A 19,379-nucleotide genomic window follows, 5' to 3' on the forward strand; every position below is an offset into this window, starting at 1 on the left:
ATAATGGTGAAAAACTGAATACTTTCCCATTACGACCGGAAACAAGGTTAAGATGTCCATTGTTACCATTTCTAATTAATATCATAATGGAGGTCCTAGCCAATGTAATAAGGGAAGAAAAGAAAATCAGAGGGCTACAGAATTACAAAGGAAGATGGTAAAACACACATGTACAATGATTGTCTGCATAGAAAACCTGAAGGTGCCTAAAAAGTGATATAAGGATTATAAGGCTACAGTTACTAAGATAAGTTTGTATTTGTGAAGGGACAGATAAATTAACCAGTGGAATAAAGAGCCTAGAAATGTCCCTCCACATGAATCAAAATTTGATGATGGCAGAAGTAGTATGTCAAGTCAGTAGGAAAATAAAAATATGCAAAAAAGTGGTATTAGATTCTCACTCTTACCACATACAAAAATCAACTCAAGATGGATTAAGGACTTAAATTTGAAAAATAAAACCTTAAAATTCATATTAGAAAATATAAGTAAATATGATTTAGTCCTTAGGATAGGGAAATATATGCAAGATTTTTCAAAAGTGTCTGCTACAAACATTGATCAATTGTATTAAAATTAATATATTTTGTTTATCAAAAGATGTATTAAAATGAGAAAAATGTCAAATTGAGAAAAGATACTTGCAATACACACATTATTAGTATCAAGAATATATAGATTCTACCAATTGACAAAAAAATACACAAAATAAGAAAAAGAAATTATAATAAAATACATTTCTCAGAAAAAGGAAACAAATACAATCAAACATACAAACGTATGTTCAGTATCATTAGTGATGAGAGAAATACCAATCAAGAATGCAATGTGATACCATTTTATGCCTATTTGATTGGCAAAAATACAAAAGAAATGGTATATTTTCAAGCAATAAGAGTCTAATGTATTCCAGTTTGGCTGAAGGGTAGTATGTGTTTTACATAACAATCTTATAAGAGCGGTTTGAGGCTAACCCATAGAGAATATTAAATGCTACTAAGTTGTGTAATTCCAAGTACCTGAGGTTGTAAGGTAACCTCTGGCTACTCAGATTCTCTCACTGAAATGGAAAGTACCTTTCCCCAAAGTGGTGATCTGTGACTTAGCTCTTCAAGGCATCTTCTCTATTCTCTTTACAAGCCACTGGTCACATGTTTTATATTACAGAATGTAAAACATGAAAGAAATGCTCCATTTTTTATATAACTTTTTATTTTGGCATGCAACTTTCAGTACTTCAACTTAAAGGAATGAGGAAGATGGGGATTTCAGATATTTTGGTAAGTGGAAGAAATTTTTATTTTTTTGTTTCAATGAAACAGACACCTTTATTGACTGAATGAAACTGTTGACATCTCTCAAATGCCTGGAAAGCCACATAGAAAATAATGGATTAGATTTCATTATTTAGATTTAAAAAATGTGTTTAAAGGCTTAAATTATAGAAAGGGTAGCTGTGATTAAACAATATCTGTGTGAATAAAAATGACATATGATATTACAAAATATACACATTTTTTCAAAGCCCCTTCATATACTTTTTGTATTGAAAAAAATTCCATGAGGCAGGGTAAATATTATTATTTCCATTTGCTGAATGAGATATTGAGGGATAAAGACTAAATGACTTAGCCTGAACTGGATGGTCTCTTAATGGTAAAGCTAGGATTAAAGCTCAATTATCCTGATTCAGAGTCCCATCTTCTTATTCTTTCTCTCCTGTCTTTTCACCTCTCTCTGTTCTTTCTTCCTTCTTCCCACCTTTCTTTCCTATTCTTAATATTAATTTTAACGGCTTTTAAAAATACATATTTATTGTTGAGAATTTTGAAAAGCATGAAGAAGAAATTAAAATTACATCCTACCATTCAGATAACCACTATTAAAATATTAGTGCACAGTTTCTAGTCTTTTTCTTTCATTCTTTCTTTTTCACAGATAGGGTCTTGCTCTGTCATCCAGGCTGGAGTGCAGTGACACAATCATGGCTCACTGAAACCTTGACCTCCCAGGCTCAAGCTATCCTCCCACCTCAGCCTCCCTAGTAGTTGGGACTACAGGCATGCACTACAATGCCTGGCTGATTTTGATGTTGTTCTTGTTGTTGTTGAGATAGGGTCTTGCTTTGTTGCCCAGTCTGGTCTCGAACTCCTAGGTTCAAGTGATCCTTTCACCTCAGCCTCCCAAAGTACTCAGATTACAGGTGTCAGCCACTGTTCCTTACTCTAGTCTTCTTTGTTCATGTACATTTTAAAAATAGGAACCACACTTGGATATAGCTTTTGTTACATGCTTTTTCACTTAATAACATAATGTAAATATTTTCCCAAATGATTAAATATTTTTCAGAAACACCAAATGTTGGCTGCTTAGTATTGCAATATATAGATATACTAGAATTCATTTAACCAGTTCACTCTACTGTTGTAGATTGCTTTTGACACTTCACCATTAAGAACAAGACAGGCCTGCACATATATATAAATAAATCTTGATTATTTTGTAATGATAAACTCTTAGAAGTGACATTCTGGCATACTTTTTTTTGTACTCTAAAACATATTGTCAAGTTGCAATTTAAAAAAACTCTACCATCCGCTATGAGTGAGGGAGGTGCTCATTTCCATGAGTCTTTGCCAATATTGTTATTACCATAAAAAGTGATGGTTAGATCAATCAAAGTAATATTTATTCTTTTAGCAGATATTTAATGAGCAATTATTATGTGCCAGGCACTGTGTTGGGTGCTAAAAGTCATCTCCCTCCTCAAAGAATTAGTCTATTGGGAGTTATATTCAAGTAATTTTTTTTCCTTGAGACAGGATCTTGCTCTGTCACCCAGGCTGGAGTGCAGTGGCACAATCATAGCTCACTGCAGCCTCCAACTTTTGGCTCAAAGAATCCTCGCACACCAGCCTCCCAAATGGCTGGAACTTTAGGTGCTAGGCTATTTTGTTTTTCTTTTCACTTTGTATAGAAATGCGTGGGGTTGAGGGGGCATCTCGCTTTGTTGCCCAGGCTAGTCTCGAACTCCAGGTCTCAAGTAGTTCTCCCCCTCCCTGGCCTCTCAAAGTGCTGGGATTACCCACATGAGCCACCACACTGGCCCAAGTAAGTTATTATACTTCTATTCTCACACAGTACTATAGGAGCACAAAGGAAAGATGCCTTCTCTTGAGGGACCATAGAAGGCCCCCCTAGTAGAAGTATGCCTGAGTTGAGGCTTCACAGATGAGTAGGAAAGAGGAGATAAAAGGTCATAAAAAGGTTCCAGGCAGAAGAAACAACACATACAAATAGAGAGGTGAATATGGTGTATAGGTTCAAATGCCTTCAAGCAAATAAAGCCTCACTCAAGCTAGTTAAGCCATGAGCCAGTTATTATCTTACATAACAAGAGGTCCTCTGCAGTATGGCCTCAGACAGAGTCCCTATGGCTAAGCTCCTCTGCTGTGTGTTCTCCGGGCTCTTGCCTCCTCCCTGTGTTCTGCTCCATCCTCGGCATAGGAAGATATATTGTCTTTCCCACGTGACCCTTTAGGAATAATTTTTTAAAAAATCTCTTTTTATCCCAAGCAGACAACTTATCATGTCTTATTGGCCAGGCTTGGATCACATACTTCTTCCGGATCAAATTGCTAGCTAGGGGAGTGAAATCACTATGCTTGGTTTAGACTAATCACTCGGAGAGTTGAGGAGTCAACACCCCATCCAACACATGAGGAAGTGCCAAAAACTGAATAAGGCTGCAGCACAGACAGGAGGTGGTGAGTGGCAAGAGATGAGGCGCCAGAAGCTAAAAGAACAAAAGGCCGTTTCATGAAGGGGGATGGAAAAGTGTCCAATGCTGCAGCGAGGTCAAGTGGCAAGAGGTTGACAGTAATTACTGTCAGCTTACTGGGTGCATAGGAGAACAATTTTAATTGTGATGGTTGAAGTCAGATTTTAGAGGTTTGCAGACTAAATGTGAGATGGGGTGGAATAATCGCGGCGTAGATTCTCTCACAGGAAGTGATGCCTTGAACGGGGGAGAGAGGAGAGAGTGACAGGAAGAGGTAGAGCAGAGTCAAGAGAGACGCTTTTTAGATGAGAGAGGTTAGAAGAGGCTTAAATGACAAGGGAAAAGAGAAAGGAGAGAGGAAGAGTGGAGGAGAGAGGGAAGAAAATTGAAATTCTCATTTCCCTGAGGAAGGTGAAAGGGTGGCCATCCGTTGGTGGGGAGGGAGTTCCGAGGAGAATGGAAAGCTTTGAAACCTCTTCCGGGAAGGGAGCATTGATCCCTAGGAGCACTGCGGAGGGTCCAGGTGAGGTTGGGGCATATGAATTTGGAGCAGCCCAGGTGGCGTGATTTCTCTCTAGGAGCACTTGGTAGCTAGCATGTTGGCTCGGAGGTGGCAATGGTTGGCCTGATCCAGGATGAAGTGACAGATCACAGAGCTAGGTGTGATGGGAAGAGAAAGGGAATGCAGCAACCAACTACTAGGGGAAGGCGTGAGGGTGTAATGGGAGTAGTTGGATAAAAGTTATGGACGAGGTGTATGTTTGAATTTTGCATTTCAGAAGCTGAACAGTTTGGGGCTGTTGAGTGTGTGAGCATGGAGGTGGATGAAGAAACCGAAAAGTAAAGTTTTTATGAAATAGGATGATAGCACTGTATACATTGATTGTGATGGTATAATGTGGGCTTTATGAAGGGCAATTTGGCAAGCTTCAAAAACTAAAAATATGTGCATCCTTGAATCTAATAATTCTAACTGTATTTATTCCATAGATTTACTTCCACATGTGTGAAATGATGCACAGTGAGAGTTATTCACTGAAGCATTATTAATAAGAGTAAAAGACTAAAACCTAAATCCATCAAGGATTTGGTTAAAAAGAAGGCAGTTCCATATGTATTGATGTGGAAAGTTATTCCGATTACAGTCTTAACTTAAAAACAAGCAAAGAGACCAGGTGTGGTGGCCTGTAATCCCGGTACTTTGTGGGGGCTGAAGCAGGCGGATCATCTGAGGTCAGGAGTTTGAGACCAGCCTGGCCAACATGGCGAAACCCTGTCTCTACTAAAAATACAAAAATTAGCTGGGCTTGATGGTGGGCACCTGTAATCCCAGCTACTCGGGAGGCTGAGGCAGTAGAATTGCTTGAACCTGGGAGGCGAATGCTGCAGTGAGCTGAGATCACACCATTGCACTCCAGCCTGGGTGACGAGAGCAAAACTCTGTCTCAAAAAGAAAAAAAAAAAGCAAAGAATAAAAGAAATTATAAAATTTTACTGTTTGTGTTCCAATACACACACACAAACACATACATATACCCAATAAAATACCTATCCATTTTCATAGGCCACCTATCCATTTTCATAGGCTGATTATAAGAGTCGCCTTCACTGAGTGTGGTGGCTCATGCCTGTAATTCCAGAACTTTAGGAGGACAAGGTTGTGGGAATCACTTTAGCCCAGGAGTTTGAGACCAGCCTGGGCAACATAGTGAGACCTCGTCTCTACCAAAAATTAAACAATTAGCCAGGCGTCGTGGTGAACACCTGTAGTCCTAGCTACTCGGCAGGCCGAGGTGGGAAGATCCTTGAGCCTGTGAGTTTGAGGTTACAATGAGCTATGATCGTGCTACTGCACTGTAGCCTGGGTGACAGAGAAAGACCCTGTCTGTACAAATAATAAAGAAAAGTAAAGGGGGATTGTCTTTAGAGAGTTCCTGCAGAGCTTGGTGGCTGGGTGAAGGTAGAGGGGAATTCCTAAGTTTCATAATCCCTTTATTTGCTTTCAGTTTTGTTTTTGTTTTTTAATCACGTGTGAGAAGTGGTTCTTTGTAGGAAAGAGGGGAGGGTGGACTCTCAGATCACATTACATACCCAGGTGTCCACTGATACCCACCTGCAAAGTTTTGGGAAGACAAGATCCAAGAGGGAGAAATAGTGAATCAAGCGTGCGGATCAAAGCTCCAATTCTGCTGCTTCTAGGGGCATGACATGAAAATGGAAAGAAAAATATTCTTACCTCTCAGGGTTGTTCTAAGGAAGCAGAGAAATTATAAAGTATTTCATAATGGTAAAACAATATTAAAAAGCAAGGTATTTGTTAGCAAACATTTATTGAACATTTACTATACTCCAGGCACTGAATTAAAATGGTAATTATTTCAATACTTTATTAATAATTCTCTTTTCCTCATCTAAATGAGTGTTTACCGTTGTTCATTATTATGGTTGTTTCTTGCTAAACATCAGTTGCCTTTCTTTCTGTGTTCCTAATATGTCCCCAGGCTCCCACCCACACCTGACTGGCCTTTGTGTATACTACATTAACTAGAACATAATTTCTTAAGAGGCCCAGGGACCCCATTCAGCCTCCAGACATGTTTTATTTGCCCACAGATTGTTTAAATATTTTTGAGATGGTAGATGACATTGGGAAAAAAAAAAAAAGGCAGATACTTTTAAAGTCCAGATTTTGAACTTTTCTAGAAAAATCAGAAGACCTGGCAACAACATGCCTCAGGGCAGCAGACCACTGTAGCCAAGCAGGGCCGGCCTGTTTGGCCAGGCTGTGAACATTCTTTCTTCTGACATGATGCTCACCCATGCTGTGTGTGCTCCTGCCTGTCCCCATGGACAGTAGAGTTTCCCATACCTAGACTAATGCCAGGGATGACTGTTCCCTACTTTCTTGACTTACAAGTGAGTGTGGAAACAGGGGGGCTTTCCTATTCCTGTCAGCACAATCAGGTCCTTGTTCAGGGACCAGGTCCAGGTCTAAGAGGAAGCAGGGGACTTGGCCAGGGCACACAAAAGACACAATGATTAAAGGGCTGGAAAACAGAACCTATGAGGTAAGTTTTAAGGAACTGGATTTTTTCCTGGAAAAAAAGAGGATAAAGGATGACTCAATTGTCTTCTTTAAGTATATGGGGTAATTATGAAGAGAGTGATACCAGCTGCTCTCCACCCCCAAACCCACTAGAGGAAAAGTGTGTGTCCTGTGGCAGGAGGCTTGCAGCTGAGCCATAAGGGACTGCACTAAGAATTTAGGTTGAGAGATGAGGCACCTCCATCTGCCTCATCTGACCCTTATGAGGGTCAGGCTAGACTCTTCTATCTGAAACTCAAAAAATAAACTGGGTAACTCCTTAAATTCTTTCCCAATTTTAATTCTTAATGCCTTCCTCTACCATATTCTCTTTTATTTCTGTAGGCTTATCAGAAGAAAGTTAGAAAAAGCTTTCCTGAATAAGAAAACAGGGCATGAATCACTTAAAATTCTCTTTAGCAGCATCTATCCTTGATGTTACCACACTAAAAAATGTATGTACACTCTTTCTAAACATACAATTAGAACACAGCTGGGAAAGTACTTAAGATTCTTCTCCCGAGTTAACTTTTTACCAGCCAAATTGCTACGGGTATAGTTTGCTCAACTGATGCTAGGAGAATAGTTCAGAGGACTTAACCGAGTGCAGTGCTTATGTAGATAAAAACATTGCTACATTATACAGTCTTAGTTGTTTTTACTTAGTTTAAAAGATTATGGTGAGTTTTCATGTCTGTTCCTGTTGTGAATTCCATGAGTCAATGCAGAGGAGCTGGAGGAGTTTTCCAGGATGTCACAACTACTAGACAACATCCGGTACAGTAAATTAGAACACAGACTCTGGTTGATAAATGGTGATGGGACATTTAACACTTCAAAATAACAATCAACCTTTGTTGTGAGCCAATCGGGTGCTGAGTGCTTTTCATGTTAATCTTCATAATGACCCTGTAAGGTCGGTATCAATATTCTCATTTGACAGATCAGAACAGAGTCAAAGAGAGGAGTAACTTTCCAAGGCCACATGGACAGCAAGTGGTGACATCCAGATTTAAGTCTAAATCCAAATTCAAATTGCATGACTCCAAAGTCTGTGTTGTTATTTATTTATTATGATTTTTTATTTTCAAGATGGAGTCTCACTCTGTCACCCAGGCTGGAGTGTGGTGGCATGATCTTGGTTCACTGCAGCCTCTGCCTCCCAGGTTCAAGCGATTCTCCTGCCTCCGCCTCCCAAGTAGCTGGAATCACAGGCGCCCACCACTACACCTGACTAATTTTTGTATCATTTAGTAGAGATGGGGTTTCACCATGTTGGCCAGGCTGGTCTCGAACTCCTGACCTCAGGTGATCCACCCACCTTGGCCTCCCAAACTGTTAGGATTACAGGCATGAGCTGCCATGCCTGACCCATCTGTGTGTTTTCATGTGACTACTCTGTGTGGATTCACTTTGTTAGGGTGTGCCAGCCAAGGTGTCCAGAACAGAACCATACAATGGAAGGGGTAATTTGGGTCATTCTCTCTCACAAAGAGAGCTCACGAGCTCCCAAGACAAATAAAGGTACTGGTTGCCGAGTATATCACAATTAAACAGCCTCATTACCTTTCTACACCTGCAGTTCCATTTCCTACCTTGTTCATGCAGTTGTCTGTCGAAGTCTTTTGATATACAACCGTAAGTCCTCAGAGCTACAGTTTCTTACTTCCCACCAGTAAGCACAGTCCTTCCTCAAGACTATTTAAGTGGTCTGGCTCTAAGTATACTGTGTTCCTTGTGGAGTGGCCCATGGGTCTTATGCTGCAGTATTATCTGGACTATTGGCTAAAAGTATGATTTCTGAGCCTCACCATTGATCTACTGAATCAGAATCCCCAGGAGCACATCTGACCCTTAACAAGTATCTCAAGTCTTTTTCACACACACTTAACTTTTAGAATTATTGCTCATAAAGCAGTGGTTGTTAACCTTGGATGTACATTGCAATCACCTGGGGAAATTACATTCTAGAGATTCCAGAATCTCCACCCCCAGAGATTCTGATTTGCCTGGGATATGGCCTGGGCATCATATTAAGAACTTTCCAAGCGATCTTAACATACAGCCAAGACTAGCATCACTGTCTTAGATCCAGAGCACTGCTTCTCAAACTTGGCGTGTGCATCAGAATCATCTGGAGGTCTTGTTAAAGCACAGGTTGCTGGGCCCATTCCCAGAGTTTCTGATTCAGCAGGTCTTAGGTAGGACCTGAGACTCTGCATTTCTAACAAAGTTCCCAGTTGATACTGATGATACAATTTTAGGAACCTACACTTTAAGGACCATTGGTTTAGAGACTCAATAATAGTATGCACCACTGCTAAATTTTAAATAATTAAGGACAAATCTTGTTGCTTTGAAAGCATCAGGGATATTTTTTAGCTTCCAGCCCTGATTTAAATAATTTTGCACATTTTGAGCCCACTGTAGACTAGATCAAGTCATCCTTGTTAATAGAAGAATTATTAACCTCCTTTTCCTAGAGGAGATTTAGATTTAGATTCAAGGGAGTGAAATCAGCATTTAATTGGAATCAGTAATTGTGCTTCTTGGGCAAATTGCCCCTGGCAAAGCTGGAAGGAATCTGAAAAGTGGATATCCATGAAAGTCACTTCCAATATGATGTGTACTAGAACAATAAAACGGTATGCAAAATAATATATCTTTGCATAAGCACCTGAATAAATCTTGGCCTTGTCATTATTAGCCCTGTTTCCATTCCTGCTATTGCCAGAGATGGTGAGTATAGTGATTGATTCCTCTGGGACTAGGAATCACTGGAAGAGGGAGGGTCACTGTGAATGGTCATGCAGCCTGTACACTGCGCAACACCAGGGGCATCATTCACATAGACTTTAGTGGGAATTGCACCCTCCAGAGCTGTGCTACATGGCTTACCTGCGAGAGGGCTATATTTCTTCTGGAGTTATAGAAATCTTAACCTCTCTCTAGGAACCAGGACCTAGAAAGCATTATAACACATGTCCAGAGGTCAAAGTTCAGTCCACTGTTGGTTCAGTCCACCATACCTGCTTCCCCCATTTCCACGTGCTGGCTCTGGATAACCCACTGGGGAGGTGTATTAGTCAGCTTTCATGCTGCTGATAAACACATACCCGAGACTGGGTAATTTATAAAGAAAAAGAGGTTTAATGGACCAACAGTTCCATGTGGTTGGGGAGGACTCACAATCATGGCAGAAGGCTTACATGGCAGCATATAAGAGAGAATGAGAGCCAAGTGAAAGGGGAAACGCTTTATAAAATCATCAGATCTCATGAGACTTATTTACTACCACAAGAACAGTACGGGGGAAATCACCCTCATGATTCAATTATCTTCCACTGGGTTCCTCCCACAACACGTGGGAATTATGGGAGCTACAGTTCAAGATGAGAGTTGGATGGGGACACAGCTGAACCACATCAGGAGGAATGGGGAGAACAAGAAGTTCCCATGGTGTCTGTTCACGTGCACAAAGAGACATGAAAAATCTTGTTGGGTGAACCCTGATCGCAGCTTTGAGGGCTAGGGGAGGGACAGACGGGAGGCCTTTGTGGAGGGGTAGGTCTTGCTCTTCAGCTGGATCTTGCTCTTCAGCCAGATTCCTTTATTCCTTACATCTTCACCTTTACACAGCCCTCTATTTTTTTTTTTTATGTCCCCTGTACCACTCTAAAGCAACCACATACGACATATTTTTTGGATACCTTCCTATTTTAAATATTCTTATCTGAGTCCCAAGGTCTGTCTGGTTTCAGCTCTGGACATGGGGTCATTCTTGAGGGCAGTCTGGAGTTCAATCAGGACATCTTTATCTCAGCTCCCCCCTCAGGCAGTCACTCCTTCAAGAACGGGCATGAACATCCTCCATCTCCTCGTGTGGAAGTAGGTCTGAGGCTGAGGTTCTAAGCTAGGAGATGGGGGAGCCATGCCAGTCTGAATAATTGAAGTGAATAAACCATTGGTTTTTATGTAAATCTTTCAGATAACGAGAATGAAATTTTGGAGGTGGATTGATCCATCTGGGCGTTTCATCTCAAACCTGTTATTATGGACTAAATTTTTGTGTCCCTCCCCAAATGTATATGTTGATGCCCTAATCACCAGTGTGGCTGTATTTTGAGATGGAGCCTCTAAAGAAGTAATTAAGGTTAAATGAGGTCTTAAGGATGGGTCCCTAACCCAACAGGATTTGTGTCCTTGTAAAAAGAGATACCAGACAGGTCTCTCTTGCTTCACCATGTGAGGACATGGTAAGAAAGAGGCCAGCTGAATGCCAGGAAGAGAGCTCTCACTAGGAACTGAATCAGTCAAAACCTTGATCTAGGACTTCCAGCCTCCAGAACTGCAAGTAAATGAATTTCTGTTGTTTAGGCCACCCAGTCTGTGGCATTTTGCTATGCCATCCCAAGCTAATATACCCATCCTTTCCCTTCTTGCCCCACGTCAACCTGAGCTCCTCCACAGCCAGAGCTGGATCAGGCCAAGATAAGTCCCTCATCGTACTCACCATGGCTTCTCCCCACCTCCATCACTAGCTTATAACACCTGAAGCAGGGACTGGGTCTCAGCCACTCTCATCATGCCCTAGTGCTGAGCAGGCTCTTCCCCTGCAGTCATGAGTGAGTGCATAGTGATGGTGCATGGTTGTAGAGGGTGCAGCAGGGGAGCCCCTGTGCTATTCTTGTTACCTCAACTTTTACTTGTTTAAAATATTTGTGCAAATTTATGGAATGCATAAAATTTTTTTTATATGTATATAAGTTGTAGTGATCAAGTCAGGGTATTTAAGGTGTCCATCCCCTTTTACTTTTAATGCTACATTAAGAAAGCATCTACTCTCAGTGCTAAAACATCACGTGAATTCATTGAGGCAAGGAATGGCTAAGACACCAGAGTAAAACAAAGTGAGCACAGATTGTTATGTCAAATGTAGAAGACAAAGAACTTTGCATCATCTGCCCCAGCTCAGGCACCTATCTCCTCGCACTTGGCTGGGATTGGCAGACTCTTACTATGGTGGACAGCTTGAGATGCAGGAGATGGCTGTGGAGTGGGAGGGCCAGGGAGCCAATTTCTTCTCAGAAGGCTGGAAATCCTACATCAGGAGCCCCTGACATTTAACTAGAATGATCTACCCAATCCTTAGCAGGAAGATACTCAAAACATCTGACACCTGGTAAGGTAGTTGTACACAACCCATGCAGCTGTATTAGTGCATAACTCTGCAGTGAGTTCAACATTATTTCCAATTTTCCCATTTGCTTCAGACACAAAAGCCATGTTCATGGGCACAGCTAGATCAGGGCAGTTCAAATCCAGCCTGTGCAATTCATCAAAGGACTATGAATGCCACCATGAGAGTTACCCAGAGAACTAATTCACTCAAGAAGATGGGGGCACAAGACCCAGCTCTAAATTGGATATGTTTAACTAATGCAAATGTTGCTTCTGATTTTAAACCAAATATTGGGGAACCAAAGAAATAATGCCCATAGCAATCCTTGCAAAACACAAATATATCAAACACACAAATTGACATCTTATTTTCATGAATACCTTCTTCACTCCAAGCCTTCAAACATTGCAAGGAATCAATTTAGAGAGACATAGGGAATACTCCAAATAGAAGGTTTTGTTTATACTCTAGGAGTTATGTAATGTAATGTGAAAAAATTATTTCTAGTAAGTCCTGGCATAAATTGTGCAAGCTGAGAAACAGTGATAAAGGAAGTGGATGTAACTGAATATAAGGATCCAATCCAAATTGTTCAGGCCATATGTAATTCTTGCACATACTGGAAGCACATATTTTGAGAGGAAACTTTGGAATTCATCTACACAATATGGCAAAGTAGAATTGCTTGAATTCTGCTACAGGATTTTATATAAAAGTATTCATTTCAGTCACAGTAGTACCTCAGTTATTCAAATGCCATTTATGTAGCAAATGTATTAAGAACCCAGAGAATCTGGAAAAAAAAATTGAAGGCCTTGTGATGATTAAAATATGTAAGTCCATGTACTAAATGCCATTCATTTTACTTCCTAGAAGAGATCCACATTACTCAAAATCCATACATAATTTTCTAACAGGCTTGGATATTTGATATTGGAATATGGCAGAGGCTGCTAGTGGTTGACCCCAACAGCCCTTCTTCTGTTTTTACTTGGTATCAGAAACTCAATTTTATTCAAGGAACTCATGTACTCAGATAGAAACTACATTACTCAGTGTTCTTAAAACTATAAGTGTGACAAACTTTTGAGCAATGGGATACAAACAGAAATGTTGTTGTAAAGGAAGTCTAGGTTGTACCCCACCAAGGTGGGACCCAGCCCTCTGCGTTCCTGCCTTCCTGCCTTCCAGTCTGCTGCCCGGAATTCTGGTCTGTTGTCTCTAGGAACCATCTTGACCACATGAGTTACACCCTATGGATATTGCCACAGAGAGCTAAAGGAGCCTGAATGCCTATGAAATTCAAGATGTGCCATACTGGTCTTGTGCTGCATATCTCTGGAATTTGCACGGCACGTAAATAAAGTTTCTTTCTTGTTTTAGTCACTGTTAGTTTATTCTAAATGTTTACCTGTGCATATAAATTTATATATGTGCTCAACATAAATAAAAAATAGTAAATTGTTAGCTTTCTGGTTACTAGAAACAGACATCCTTAATAATGAAAGAGATGTTAAAAAAAACAAAACCCCCAAACAGCCAAACCTATAAATGAGTTTTCATGGAAACACTTTTAAAGGATAGCATTCTGTTATTCCTGTTAAGGCAAATTGTCCTACAACTCTCTCGTAGGCACTGAAGGCATCAATACATAACAGAAAATCAGAATCACCTGAATTAATAATCATGGCTCGGAGTCATCAAGAAAACAGCAAGTTATGTTTGGTTTAAGAGAGTTCATAGAAATAGTTTAAGTCAAAATATCTTAGTTTTTTTTTTTTTAAATCCCCTAATGAGCAAACAAAAGGAGCACACTTTCTGGAAATTCTATAATATGAAATAGCACTTTTTAAGTTTTTAAAATAATTGTGTTTTCACTGTACATATATGGTTTTGTTTGTTTGGACATTGTGTTGATTTTATGTAAACATTATTTTCTTAAAATATTTTTCCATTTTAATAATTTTATTTTGGTCTGCATTCCAATTAGACATACTTTTTTCCCACAAAAAAATTAAAATGAAATTAAACCAAAATGATAAGAGAACATAAAAATCTCAAATAATAGGCTTGAGCTTTGGAGGCAACAAAACAGTTATGCCTTTCTTACTCCTTTTAGTTACTGGAGAGTTTTAGTTCTTTTATTCAAATTGTGTGAAAGTCTCACCTAAGTAAAAGGTTTGCACAGATGAGTGGAGAAAGGGTCAGCTCTTTCTGGCAAGGATCAGAAGTCAGCCTAAAGGCAATTTGATCTTTAAGCCAAATCCAGATACATGAGAAACCTATGACAAGTGGAAAATCTACTGAGAACTTGCTGGCTGTTTGCCATTCTCCAAACAAGACTAAAGATGGCAGGAGCATAAACAATGGAAGCAAAAGATTAAAGAATAAAAACTTGTGAATAAAATCCCTTCATACTATCTTCATTCATGCAAAACAACAGGAACTCTTCCCTCTAATGCTTTAAGATCTTCCATAAGGTAGATGCCATCACCACCTACTCCCTTGCAATCCTCCAATTTCCAGTATTTTTCAGGTGTCTTATCAATTATCATAATTTTTGCCCACTAAAGTTATTAGCTCCATAAAGCAAAGGACTGTGTCTCTATCAGTCACAGTTATATATACCCATGACTTGCCTAGCACAGGGCATGGCAAACAGTATTATACTCATTTGGACATTGGATGGTTAGATAAATGGAAGAAGGAAGGAAGGGAGGAAGGGAGGGAAGGAGGGAGGGAGGGAGAGAGAAAGGAAGAAAGGAATTTGGAGGAGGGTATGATTAGGCACATAATAGGCAAAGGAAATTTAACCAAAAAGTTATCTTTATCTCTTACTGTCTTCAACCTAACTTTTATTCTCTGAAAACACTGGGGTTCATTGGGAAGAAAAGCAGAAAAAATGTAAAGAGGAAATAGCAGAAAACTGTAATGAGATGTAAATGAAGCTATGGAGAAGGTTGACCAAATTAGGTTCTCTAATCTTCATCCCTACACACACACACAACACACACACACACACTTCTAATATATATATATAGCTGTCCAACACAGGCCAGACATTGCCCCCTAAGAAGAGTTACTCTGATTAGACTGTGTGAATTAGCTAATAGTCAATAATATGCAAACTTCAGACAAGTCTGACAATAAGCCCACTGAAGGGACTTTCCTGAGTGGTAGGGCAAGGCCCGGAGACCACACTTGAAGTGAATGAATTTGCATTATGCTTCACTTTCCCTCCAACTCTTTAGTGCTCTGCTTGAAGAGTAGTAACAAGTCTACAACCTGGACACGAAAAGCAGAAAAAGGAGGTAAAGAGGCCCAGCTTATCCAGAAACTGAGCAATACACCTATAAGAACATTGAGTAAACCACAACTTTGCAACTCATTTCCTTAACTAGGGACATAAAGCTCAACAAAAAGCCACAGAAAGAGATGAACAGAAGAATGATGCAACATGCGATAGACATTATGGCTGCTTACCGGTGTTTCTTGTTCTCTTCTTCTAGGCTCAATGAGGACTGCTTCCTCCCCCATCTACTGAAGTTAGGTGTGGTCATATGATTTTCCATGTCAATAAAATGTGAGTGGAAGGGACAGGGGTTACTGCCAGGTGAAACATTTAAAAACGAGTGAGAGTTTCTCCATGATCCTTTTCCCTTCTGCCACCATGACCGACAGTATTCCAAATCATGACGCCTTCACCACTCTGGGTCCTGGAGTGAGGATGATATACAGTGGGAGTTAGCTAACTACAGCCTGTGGTCACCTGTTTTTGTAAATAAAGCTTCATTGGAACATAGCTATACCCATTTGTCTATGCATAATTTGAAATGACAATGGCAAAACTGAGTTGTTACAACAGGGACCATATAGCTTAAAAGCCTAAAATGTTCATTAAGTGGCCTTTTAAGAAAACATTTGCAGACTCCTCATATAGACCCTGATCCTCCCATGCCCACCTACTTCAAGGGGATATGTAGGTTGAAGGGGAAGACAAACCTTTGTTACTCTACACCAACAAAAATTGGGGGCTTTTTGGTTACTCGTATATAACTTAGGTTATTCTGACTGATACAAAATTATTTAAAAATCACTTAATTTGTATGCATGCTATTAATAGAAATATTCTTCAAAACCTAGTAAAAACAACTAGGATAGTACTAAACACAGAGCAAGTACTTGGGTAGTAAGTTTTCCTTTTCTTGGTTTGATATCATCATAGACGAGGGGTGCAGAGCACAGGTGCGATCAGGAATGGGCTATGTGGCAGCTCCCTCAGAATGCATTGTCACTGCTACTATAGCAGTAGCTTTTCAACAATTTTAAAAGAAAAGATATTGACATAACAGTTATTAAGATGGTTCACACCTGTAATCCCAGTACTTTGGGAGGCCGAGGCGGGTGGATCATGAGGTCAGGAGATCAAGACCATCCTGGCTAACATGGTGAAACCCCACCTCTACTAAAAATACAAAAAAATTAGTCAGGCATGGTGGTGGGTGCCTGTCGTCCCAGCTATTCGGGAGGCTGAGTCAGGAGAATGGCTTGAACCTGGGAGGCAGAGCTTGCAGTGAGCCGAGATCTCGCCACTGCACTCCAGCCTGGGTGACAGAGTAAGACTCCCTCTCAAAAAAAAAAAAAAAAAAAAAAAAAAAAGGTGGTTAAAAGACATTAGAAGAGGCTGAGTGAAAGCAAACATGGGTCTGTTCCACACTGGGTGGAAATGTCAATTGTCAGAACATGAGGGGTGCAGAGAAAGGAGGCAAAGAGTGATCCTTTTGTTATGATTGCTTCTGTAATGCTGAAGCCCAGCTATGCATTTGAAGCAGAGGTGAAAAAAACTGGACTTAACTGGCTTCAGTAATAAAAATGATTTTTGAATCATCATGTAATAATTCAGTAATGAAAATGAAGTTTTGAATGATGTAAATAATTTTTTTTAAAAATTCTGGAAGTTTAAAAAAATTTGCTAAGTGTTTAATAATAATACCAACACTTTAATGCTGTTATAATGTTCCAAGTACTCTTCTGAGCACATGACATATTTTAGCCCTTATTATAATCCTAACCCTATGAGTTAGGTATTATCATTTTCCCCAGTTTACTGATAAAGGGGTGAAGCACAGAGAAACTAAGTAACTGACCCAAAGTTAGCAATTAAAAGAGGTAGAGTGGGGTTCAAATGCAGGCATTCTGAGTCTAGTGCAATGTCTCTTAACCACCTTTCGCTATTGAATGTTCACAGGTGTTACTACTGGACTTGGGACACAGTATGAAGGCAAAGACTCATGGCTAGGCTGCTGTGTTGTCTATGGTGCTTTTGGCTCTAAGTGTCACAAAACCCAATTCAAACTGGCTTAAACAATGAGAAAATGTATTATTTCATGGAACAGAAGCCCAGAGGAAGGACAGCTACAAAATTGGTTGAATCAGTGATTTATTGATGTCATAAAGAACCCAGGTTCTTTTTTGCCTTTTGATTCTGTTGTCCACAGCATTGACTTCACCTAAGGCTGGTTGCCCTATGGTCAATAATAGCAACCAGAAGCAAGGGGCACATATGTTCTTCTTTGTTGCTACCCAGCCAGAAAGAGAAATGCTCCTATCCTCTTCCGTTCTTTCTGAGCCAAATTAGCTCACATGTTCATGCCTGGAGGGTGGAGGGGAAGGTAACCAAGGCAATGTCACATGTTGTTTGTCTTAGAAAAAAACAAGATTCCTAGAGTTGGAGAAGGGGTAAATTTCTCCTGAGTCAATCCTACGGCTAACTAAGGAATTTAATAACTGAATAAAGTCAGCCTTTGGTTAGCAAGGAGGATGAAGTTTGATGGGAAAACAACCGACAGTGTCTACGATATAGCAGATATTCAGCTGAAGCACAATCACATCTGCCAACTTGATTATTTCTGCTACACTTTTCCTGGGGTTCCTTCCACAGAGACAATGTATTGAGATGGTAAAATTCATACTCTCCATTGCATCATGAGTTTCAATCTTAATTCTGAAATCTGTTCATGAGCAAGTTGTTTCAAATCTTGAGAGACTAGATATACAAATGGACAATTGCCAGATCATACATAGAAAATAAAATTCTGACCCACAACCCAAGTCCAGAAAGTCAGTCTACTATCTACAGTAACCAGTTCAGGAAGTCAGACTACTATGTCTAGCAGGCGGTCCTTGAAATAAACAGTAACTCCCATTGGCCCCAAATGGCCAGGGCTTGATTAATAACTGACATCTTCTACATTTTTGCCCCTCACCCACCTGGGCTTCCAACTTAGGACCAACTAGAGAAAGCCAACTACGTACATCTGAACAATCACATAGGATGCCCCACTTCTAGTTATCTCACCTGCAGCTTCCCCATGCCAGCAGCCTCCAGTTGGGGTGCACCTGAAGCCTTCCCTTTGTTCTGCTATAAAGCTTTCCCACTCCTCTGCCTGCTAGAATCTCTGCCCAGTGCAAGTGATGGTGGCCAACTTCCTCACTGTAGCAAGTTCTCAATAAACAATTTTTGCTTGTTACCATTTGGGTGATCTTCATTTATTTCCACATTTTCTGAGCTTCAGTTTCCTCATCTGTAAAAGTAGGGATAATAATAATACCAGCTTTGGAGGGATGCTGTAAAGATTAAATGAAATGAGATTATGTATTAAAGCCCCTAGCATGCTAATTGTTATGGACTGAAAATTATCTCTTGAGAAATAATTACTCATTTGACTGGTGGACATATTTATGGGGAGCAAAGAAACTCTGCAGGTATCACCATACGGCATGATTCAGAAAGCGAAATAAATACTATGTGGTCTAAGCAGAAAGGCTTAGGGTCACACAGCTGTTTTCCTGTGTGAGCAAGGAGCTCTTTTGTACACTTTGCCTGAACTGCCCCATAATGAGTGGGTCCTTCACTGGCCTCTCTGTGTGTTGCTTAGGGCAATGAACCTGGCCTGGATTGTGGCAAGTCAAAAATGCACAGAAACTGTTGACAGCTTCCAGTGCCAGCACTATATCTTGTACATAGTAGGTAGATAGTATACACTTATTAGGTGACTGACAGAATAAACATATGCTATTTAGCACTGCTAAAAACCTGAGAATATGCCAAGTGTGGTGGCTCACGCCTATAGTGCCAGCTACTTGGGAAGCCAGGGTGGGAGGAATGATTGAGCCCAGAAGTTTGAGGCCAGCCTGGGCAACATAGCAAGACTTTGTCTCTAAAAAGTGTATTTTTAGTTTCAATTAAAAAAAATATTTGAGAATAGATTTGCTGTTGCATGTGGAAACTATTTTCCTGTAGTCTAAGAAGCTAAAATTTCAAGGAT

The 19,379-nt window shown here is 40.1% G+C and overlaps 1 long non-coding RNA gene across 3 annotated transcripts in view; it reads left to right on the forward strand.

Annotated features, from left to right (window-relative positions):
- The window catches only part of LOC117094710, a 55,058-nt gene extending 36,524 nt beyond the window's left edge, over positions 1 to 18,534 (forward strand). For 2 of the 3 annotated variants that reach the window (XR_004441655.1, XR_004441654.1), the window contains 3 exons: positions 1,237 to 1,283; positions 15,561 to 15,634; positions 17,300 to 18,534. This is a non-coding gene — a long non-coding RNA (uncharacterized LOC117094710). The remainder of the gene's footprint in view (positions 1 to 1,236; positions 1,284 to 15,560; positions 15,635 to 17,299) is intronic. The other variant, XR_004441656.1, reaches the window with a different exon arrangement.
- The last annotated feature ends 845 nt before the right edge of the window (positions 18,535 to 19,379 follow it).

This window comes from Trachypithecus francoisi, unplaced genomic scaffold (genome assembly GCF_009764315.1).
Source record: "Trachypithecus francoisi isolate TF-2019V2 unplaced genomic scaffold, Tfra_2.0 Lachesis_group13, whole genome shotgun sequence".
Lineage (NCBI taxonomy): Eukaryota > Metazoa > Chordata > Mammalia > Primates > Cercopithecidae > Trachypithecus > Trachypithecus francoisi.